Source organism: Juglans regia, chromosome 11, assembly GCF_001411555.2.
Source record: "Juglans regia cultivar Chandler chromosome 11, Walnut 2.0, whole genome shotgun sequence".
Classification (NCBI taxonomy): domain Eukaryota; kingdom Viridiplantae; phylum Streptophyta; class Magnoliopsida; order Fagales; family Juglandaceae; genus Juglans; species Juglans regia.
Genome location: NC_049911.1, coordinates 12,280,762 through 12,288,946, shown reverse-complemented (window position 1 = coordinate 12,288,946; position 8,185 = coordinate 12,280,762). Strand labels below are relative to the sequence as shown.

At 34.4% G+C, this 8,185-nt stretch overlaps 1 long non-coding RNA gene across 2 annotated transcripts; it reads right to left on the bottom strand.

Moving 5' to 3' along the window:
* Window positions 1–2,369: 2,369 nt before the first annotated feature.
* On the bottom strand, window positions 2,370–5,476 carry LOC118349864. 2 transcript variants are annotated; one of them, XR_004802814.1, is made up of 4 exons: window positions 5,073–5,476; window positions 3,965–4,448; window positions 3,494–3,603; window positions 2,370–2,677 (listed from the first exon to the last, which is right to left on the bottom strand). It is a non-coding gene; the product is annotated as an uncharacterized LOC118349864 (long non-coding RNA). The 2 variants fall into 2 exon arrangements; XR_004802813.1 differs by having other exon boundaries at window positions 2,370–3,603.
* Window positions 5,477–8,185: the final 2,709 nt, after the last annotated feature.

The following is an 8,185-nucleotide window of genomic DNA, read 5'->3' as shown; positions in this document are numbered from 1 at the left end:
GAGGCTGTCCCATAGTGGTTGGATGGTGGCGTTTCTAGGTGCCTTGCGACGTGATGCGGAGAAGTTAGATAGATAAAGAGAGAGGGCGTGAAGGCAGCGACAACTATGCTAGCCTACACACAAGAGGGAGAGAGATAAAAGGATGGGATGAAGGAGAGCAGTTGAGAGAGATTAGGACGTGGGTAACTGGGAGGGAGAAACCATTGGCAGAAGAGAGAAGAGAGAAAGAAGAAATTAATAAAAATAAAAAATAAAAGAACCAAGAAGATAAAACGATAGTAATAACAAATAAATAAATAAATTTAAATATAAATAACTAAAATAAGAGTTGAGTGGTTTTTCCTTAGCGTCATAACTTCATTATGGTCGTGTGCTAACATTTGGTCTAGGTGTTAGATCACAAGTAGGGTAATTCTGCTCATGGTTGTTCAACTGCCTTGAGGCATAGGTTACCACTCTTCGATCTTGCATGAGTACATATCCAACAGCAAACTTGGATGCATCACTATATACAAAAAAATTGTGTTGTTTTGGCAATACTAGTACTAGTGCGGTAGTTAGTCTTCTTTTCATTTATATAAAACTAGCCCCACACTAACCTAACCACACAAACATGGCGTTCTTCTTAGTCAATATTGTGAGAGGTCCTAACAATCTGAAGAACCCTTATACAAATCTTCAATAATACTCACTACAGGAATTTTGCCTTCTTGCGGGGAGTGAGATCGCAGCATTTCCCCTGCTTTCTCGCAGAAACAATTCACAAACTGCGATTTTGACTCTTCGCTAATCGGTCGAAAATAAAGCGTCTGCTCAGAGAAATTTCGGTGAGAAATCATGGCTCCCGCAATTGTCGTAGCTAACTCGGCAGACATATCTCGCAGCAAAATTCCATAGGCAATTTGGTCTGAAGGGCAATTACGGTGAGCAGACGTCACAAATTGCCGTAATTTACGGCGATTTTGCAGCGCTATAAAATCCAAATATTCAGCAATTTTGGGGCTGGTGGTAAGAAGTTTTGTTCTCATTTTGTGGTGAATTCGTAAACGCCGCAAACTCAGACTCTTCATAAGGCGATTTTGGGGTTGGCAGTAAGAAGTTTTGTGCCCATTTGCGGTTAATTCGCGCGTAGACGCCGCAAACTCAGAACTCTTCATCTTCATACGACGATTTTGGGGCTGGCGGTAAGAAGTTTTGTTCCCATTTGCGGTGAATTCATAGACGCTGCTCTTCATATATACGGTGAATTCATAGATGCCGCAAGTTTAAAGATTCGGTAAATTCCTAGACGCCGCAATTTCTTCTATTCTATATGCGATGAGGATGTATGGTGCAAGAAATGTCAAAACCACCGCTTTCTAAAATTTACAATTGCTGGGTTGGATATGCGGTGAATAAATGAAGAAACCCACTCGCAGAATTAGATCTATGGGTGTTCCAAACGCTGACTTCAAACAATAGTTGAGCAAATTTATGGATTTCTTGGAATGCTGCGGAGCAACCTTAACGTTTTGTGTAAGATCATGTTTTGAACTCAGGTACGTTTGCAAATCAATTTATATATGCAATTAATTGTTTTTGTCCTGATCTATCGCAATTCCCCTGCATCTTGTCATATTGATTCTCCACTAAGCATAACTTAAATGTTTAAAATATTGATTATTTTGCCTTTCTAGCCGCCCCCCAGTATATTTGCATGAATTAATGACCAATCACAAAAAATATTAGAGCAAGCATATGATCATTTCAAAACCATTAATATGCTCATCAGGAATTTAGATACTAGTATCATTCATCTAATTTAATTGAACCCAATAGCTCAGTACATCCTCTGTTGATCATGAGCGCCTTATAGCCACCTAGCTAGGGTCGATGATGAGAGGGCCGTGTGACTCATGAATTTGCAAAAATAAATTCCAAGCTTGGAGCAATATTATATATAATAAGAGCTAGGGAAATAGCATATAGCAGTACTTCAAATCTATTTAGAAATTTAAGATGAGGTTCTCATGCATATCGATGATTCTTTGTATAAATCATGGAATTATAGAAACATAGATACAAAAATGACCTTTACAACTAATTTTTGCAATACTTTGCAGTGTTTATTAATTTCTTAACATCTTGGTGGTAAGAAGATCTAATTAGATTAAGCTTGAATTACACTGCACTAACCCAGGAAAAAATAAAGAATATCAAGAAGAAAGAACTCTAAATATCAATAGTAACGTACGAGACCAAGGAATATATCTCCAGCTTTCCCAATAGCAAATTAGACTTATCTTTGAAATTCCTCTCATTTTTTTACTATGCCAAACCTGTATTTGAGGACTTTTGTTTTAGATTTAATATAAATCAAACACCATATATTTTACCAATAACCAACATGTACATTGCCATCCAGTTTCATACAAATAAGCTTGAATGTGAACATTTCATTTACTTTCACATCATACATTATAACTGGTTTCTAATTGTCATACAATTGCGAAAATTCCTAAAAGCATCTACTGGCACTAAACACATTCAAAATATGTGCATTTGATTGGAATTGTTGTTAACATGGCTATACATTAATTTAAACCTAGGAGTGAATCCATATTAGCATCCAGCAGGCTCATTGGTGCATTAAAAAATTCCTAATGGCTGATATCAACATTTGACAGCTTATGTCTACCTGCAAAATACACATGCTTCAAACAATTATTTTCAGCTTTATGATATGAAAGCTACATTTTCAAGCACATACCTAAGCACAAAATGGATGACCTGTCCAAGTATATGCAAGTATATATGATATCATATGCAAGTATATAGGCTGTAAAAAAACAGGGGAATAAATGGTGGAAATTACCACCTAAGCACAAAATCCCTGGAAACTAAATCCTCATGCCATTTTTGTTTCTTCCACACCACCAAATATGGAAATAGTGCTACCCAATTAGTTTTCTTAAGCTTTATAATTATGTATGCACGCAAGGACTAATTACCATATGATATATAGAAGAAAATACCAACATTGTTTAAAATAAAAACATTATCGACGAGCCAAACCTCACTTCAATTAAAATAAATTCTGGTTGACCCAACATAAATCTCATTTAATAGACAGTCTTATTTTTTAAGTTTACATAAATACTCTCAAAGAGTGACCCAATGACATGTTCTTGTGAATAAACAATGTTAGACCTGATTGAAATATCTTCCAATATAATGCAAAACTTGTCTCTTCCAATACTAGGCAAGTTATTTAAATGACAACTTGGGATTAAATCTCTTTATCTTTACATGCGTATTGATAGTTAAATCTCTACCTATCAATATGCCAGAAAAAATTATCAAACATTTCATTGTACCTAGTATACATGGTGTCTCAAGTTGTTGGGTTTTAATATCACCAGCATCATAACTAATCTTATACAATACAATGAGCAACTCTCTTAACCATTCCAGACAAGATATGCAGTTGGAAGAGGTTTTAAAGCATACTTACAAAGTTTGAGGATAACTTTTAACAAAGTAATCCCACCAAAATATTGTAGCCTAGGACTTTTTATAATTCCACCAAGCGACATCCAGCAAGTATAGATATACATCAAAATCCTGCACCATTTTGTAGACAACTAATAAACAAAATATGTGTCTGCCAGCAAGTGTTAGCAAAATATCAAAAAAACCCAAGCATATTGAACGTATGAGACAACTTTGTTTTAATATCTATTTCTAACTAAACAAACAATTAATTTTCATGCAGAATATTCTCAGCTTTGAAACAAAACAGACACAAATTGTCCAACCACCTCATAACAATAAATTTTGAATAGAACTAACAATAATAAAGAAGCATGCATACCAACATTGTTCATTGTCCAACCACCTGGTAAGTGTTACTAAATATTGTAAAAAAATCTGAGAGCAATTAATAAGTATTACTGGCCATTTCCACCAAAACAATATTTATTACCATTGTTCTCAACACTTGTATTTGGACCATTGCTAATTTCAGGTAACTCAGTACCCAAAACCATCTCTGGGGGCTCTGTTGAGTCATCCGATGATGATCTTTGCTCAACCCTTCGTGTCCACCTACTAGGTTGCGGCTGAGGTGTTGGACCACTCCATGTGCTCGCTTCACTTGCGCGTATGCGAGTTTCTGTCATGAGGGCATGTCCATACAGTCCTCTTCTTGTTCCTCTCATGGCAAATCAAACTTCCAATTGATTGGAAATCGATTCTATATGCAACTAACGAAAATTGGAACTGTCATGTGAAAATACAGTTTAAATAGGGTGATCATCATGAAAATTGCAATATTTCTACAGTTAAAACACTATACCAGATTTAATAGCTATTTTTGCCATGGACCCAAAATAGATGTTCTTAAAACATACCTGCAGAATTTTGGTGGGTTAAGTTGCAAAGCTCCTATACTTTGAGCAGCATGAAATCTGACATTTTTTAAAAAACGTTCACTGAGCATTCTTGCATTGGACTCTGCATTTGTTGTTTACACTCATACTCATATATATATATATATATATATATATATATATATATATATATTTTAAATCCTCATGTTAAAATAAATCATATGCTTGGGGAACTTGGTGGGTGAGATGAGTATACCAATAATGCTTACTATATCTTGGTATTGTCTAATGAGGGAGCTAAAAGTAGTGGTGACATGGAGTCTGCTCAAGTCAAAAATCAAGCACTTGTAAAACCTGGAGTTGTTGTACCCACGTCATATGAAGCCTTAGAAGTTTCAAACCTTAGCAAACTTTTGAGAAACTGGTTAGTTCTGTGGAACCTATGCACATCAGCCTATAGATAACCTCCTCCACACCCACTCCAAACCCACACAAAAAAAAAAAGTTCAATCAGTTCTCTTAGGCTCTGCATTTGGATATAATTATATGCCATCTCGCATATTAATTCCTTTAAAGGTTGAAGAGGGAAAGACTATGCCGGTAAAAGAGAATAAGTAGTTGCATCATTTAGTGGACTGAAAGTCATAATAAAGTGGAGATTTTTATTTTTTACCCATTAAGAGATGGTAGGAATATACATACCGGGATCTCTTAGTGCTTAAAGGTGAGTCTGAAAGAGGAGAACGTCTCCAATGGCCTCGACATTCATCTGCGCCTTTCCCAAACTTGTCTAAACAGATTTTTCTAAAGTAAACAACTCAGAACTTTCTGTGTACTGCTTTTGTGTTGTAGACTGAAAGTCATGAAGTGACTTGCATCTGGTATAGTGTTTTAAAAGTTTGGCTAGTTTCCCTCCAATTTTAGCTTCTAGATATTTGGTTATCCCGCGTTTTACTTAACTTCCCATCAAAAAGAGATCTTTCACTATTATAAATTTATAAGTCTGACGGTGGGACCCTCCATTGACACGGTACATCCACCATTTTCTCAAAAACTAACAAGTAACAACCCCTTCTTTACTATATAAAAAACTTAATTATATTGAAACTGGGCCTTCAAACGTAATTTCATGGATACAACGTTGAGCATTAAATTAGATATATATATATATATAAAATACATATCATTATGTTAGATTCTCTAGTGTTTAATTCCTATAATTTAATACAACAAAATATTAAATTACATTTGGACAAATATCAAGATCATTTTTATATTTCACTATATATGTTATTCACTTACCCAAGTTGCCATAAAATATTTCGTATACTATTTGTCCATACCTTTTCATAGATTTCGATATCTTTTCATAATAAAAGAGAATTAACATCTATACATTTAATGCAGGAGTATCCGAGTCAGATGAAGCTAAGATGTCCTGAGCCAGATTTTTGCGCTGATTACTTCTTCCCTTACTATTTAATTTTGGCCTGATTATTAGAATTTTGCTACTTTTGGATAAAAAAAATTTCTCTTATTGATTTGTAGTTAATGACCCGACTTGTTGGCTGATTTTTGACATTCTTGGAATTGATAATTTTGATTTGAAGATTTCTATGTTTTTAGATGATTCTCTTGTACTCTTTAAAAAAATTCTCTATTGAAACTAGCTTGCAGAATAGTCGCTATTCTATCTGGTAAGTGTTAAATTAGCATATATAGATGAATGAAAGTGGCTATCACCACATAACAACTCGTATTGTTCATCAATCATCTCAAGAGGTTATAAGTAATAGTCCAGCCTCAAATTTGAATGTTATTGTTTCCCAAAAACCAGTGCAAATTAATGATCACCAAACATAATAGTCTAGTGACTGATTTAATTTCCAAGAATCCCAAGATCAAGTACATATCCATGCAGAAAAGTTGATTTTACAGGAAGTATTTCATACACATATACAAAACAATAACATTTGTTTCCATGGTATGGTCACCTGACCAGAGTAGATAATTGAGCATGTATTATATCATACACAAAAAAAGTTCCAGGCTGACCATCATCCAGATATTCAAACTCTTCCATTACAAATTCACAAGTGAAATGTTGTATACTATTTGTCTATCAATTTAAGCTTGGACTAAGCCATAAACTCGTCAACACTGTGGACTTCAGTTATCTTCCTCACCAGTTTTAGCATATATAGAATAAACTCAGTACATTTGTGGAAAAAGACATATTCAATGTGTGAGCAAATAAATAAATGGAGTAGAAATAAATAATAACTAAATATAATAAATGGAGTATAAATCATATATGTTTTGACATAAACAACTAATTTTCTTATCACAAACCAATCACTATGCACACAAAATCTCCAACAGGTAGAATAGTCGTATAAGTTGGACTCAACATCTTTTTGGTTCTCAATATATATCGGAGCTAAAGGAGATGTGGGAGAGCAACCCACAGTATGGACTTGAAGCAAGCATTTAGAATAATGATGGAAGCATGGTCCTGTGCTTCCAATTACCACATCTCCAAGCATTCAGTCATGACAATTATATTGCATCTTTTACACAGAAATTGCTGGATTATGGTGTAGAAAAAAAATAAAGGACCCGAATAAAATATACTAGAATAGATGATCCATCAATGGGTGGAAGCCACCAAATGTCCCATTTTGCTATAGACTACTTGGCTAGTGTCATTTATGTTGGACTATGGGAGGCTCCATTGACTCACTCAACAAGCATTGCCAAACTGTGGGTTATATATATATATATAGTTTGCACATTAATTTCCATTAATACTTCCCCCATATATATACCAGTGCTGTGAGATGCACACGAGAACAACCCTATATTGCGCTCTCTATCCCTCTCTCTCTCTCTCTCTCTCAAGTTTTCTTAACTTCATATTTTTTCTAAAGGATAATGGCCAACTGAATACAGAATCAACTCTTTCTGCAGCACCCTTGCTTCCTGTATCTTACTCTCCAAAAGCTACATAAGACAAAATTTATAGAATGCAAATTTATTAAATACTTTATGTACACTAGTTATAGTTAATAGCATGGGAAGAGTCAGAATAACTTAAGGTTGCAAATATGACTTGCATATGGAAAAGTTCATCTACCAGTCTCTGGACACAAAATAAAATTGATTCTATCAAAATTAGCGTTTTAACCTGTTTTAACAAGCAGAATTAATTGCCTTGGTTCTGCCCAATTTCTTGCTTACATTTAAAGTTCAAATTTGTTGCAAAGTATGACTGTCACCTAAGGTTGAAGATAAATATATCACAGCTCCTCTCCCCAGTTATTCATAGTACACGCAAGGAACAATACCATTTTTTGACAAAATAATGCATCCTAACAAACAAAAAAAGATCCAACTTATCAGAACAAACATCAACATTAAATTCCATAGTACCTATAATGGACATACCTTTTTGACAAATAACAACAAATTAAATGCATTCTACCAACAAAAAAATCCAACTTCTCAAATCAAATTAAAAAGAAGAAGAAGAAGATCCAAGTAAAAATGCTTTCTATTTGCTTGGCAATTATATTATGAAGATATGCCTTTTTACTTGAATTTTTTACCACACAAACCAAAACATGGCTTCTTCACACGTGCATGAATTATAACGTAACATCATCAATGCCAAAACAATAGTGACGTTAATCGACAATCGAACATGTCTATCAAAACAACCCTATAAGGATAAGAATGGCAAATGAAAAATAGATATTGATGTACCCGTGTATTAGAGACAAGATTCTAAGCAACAGTTTTCTGTTGATCAAGTT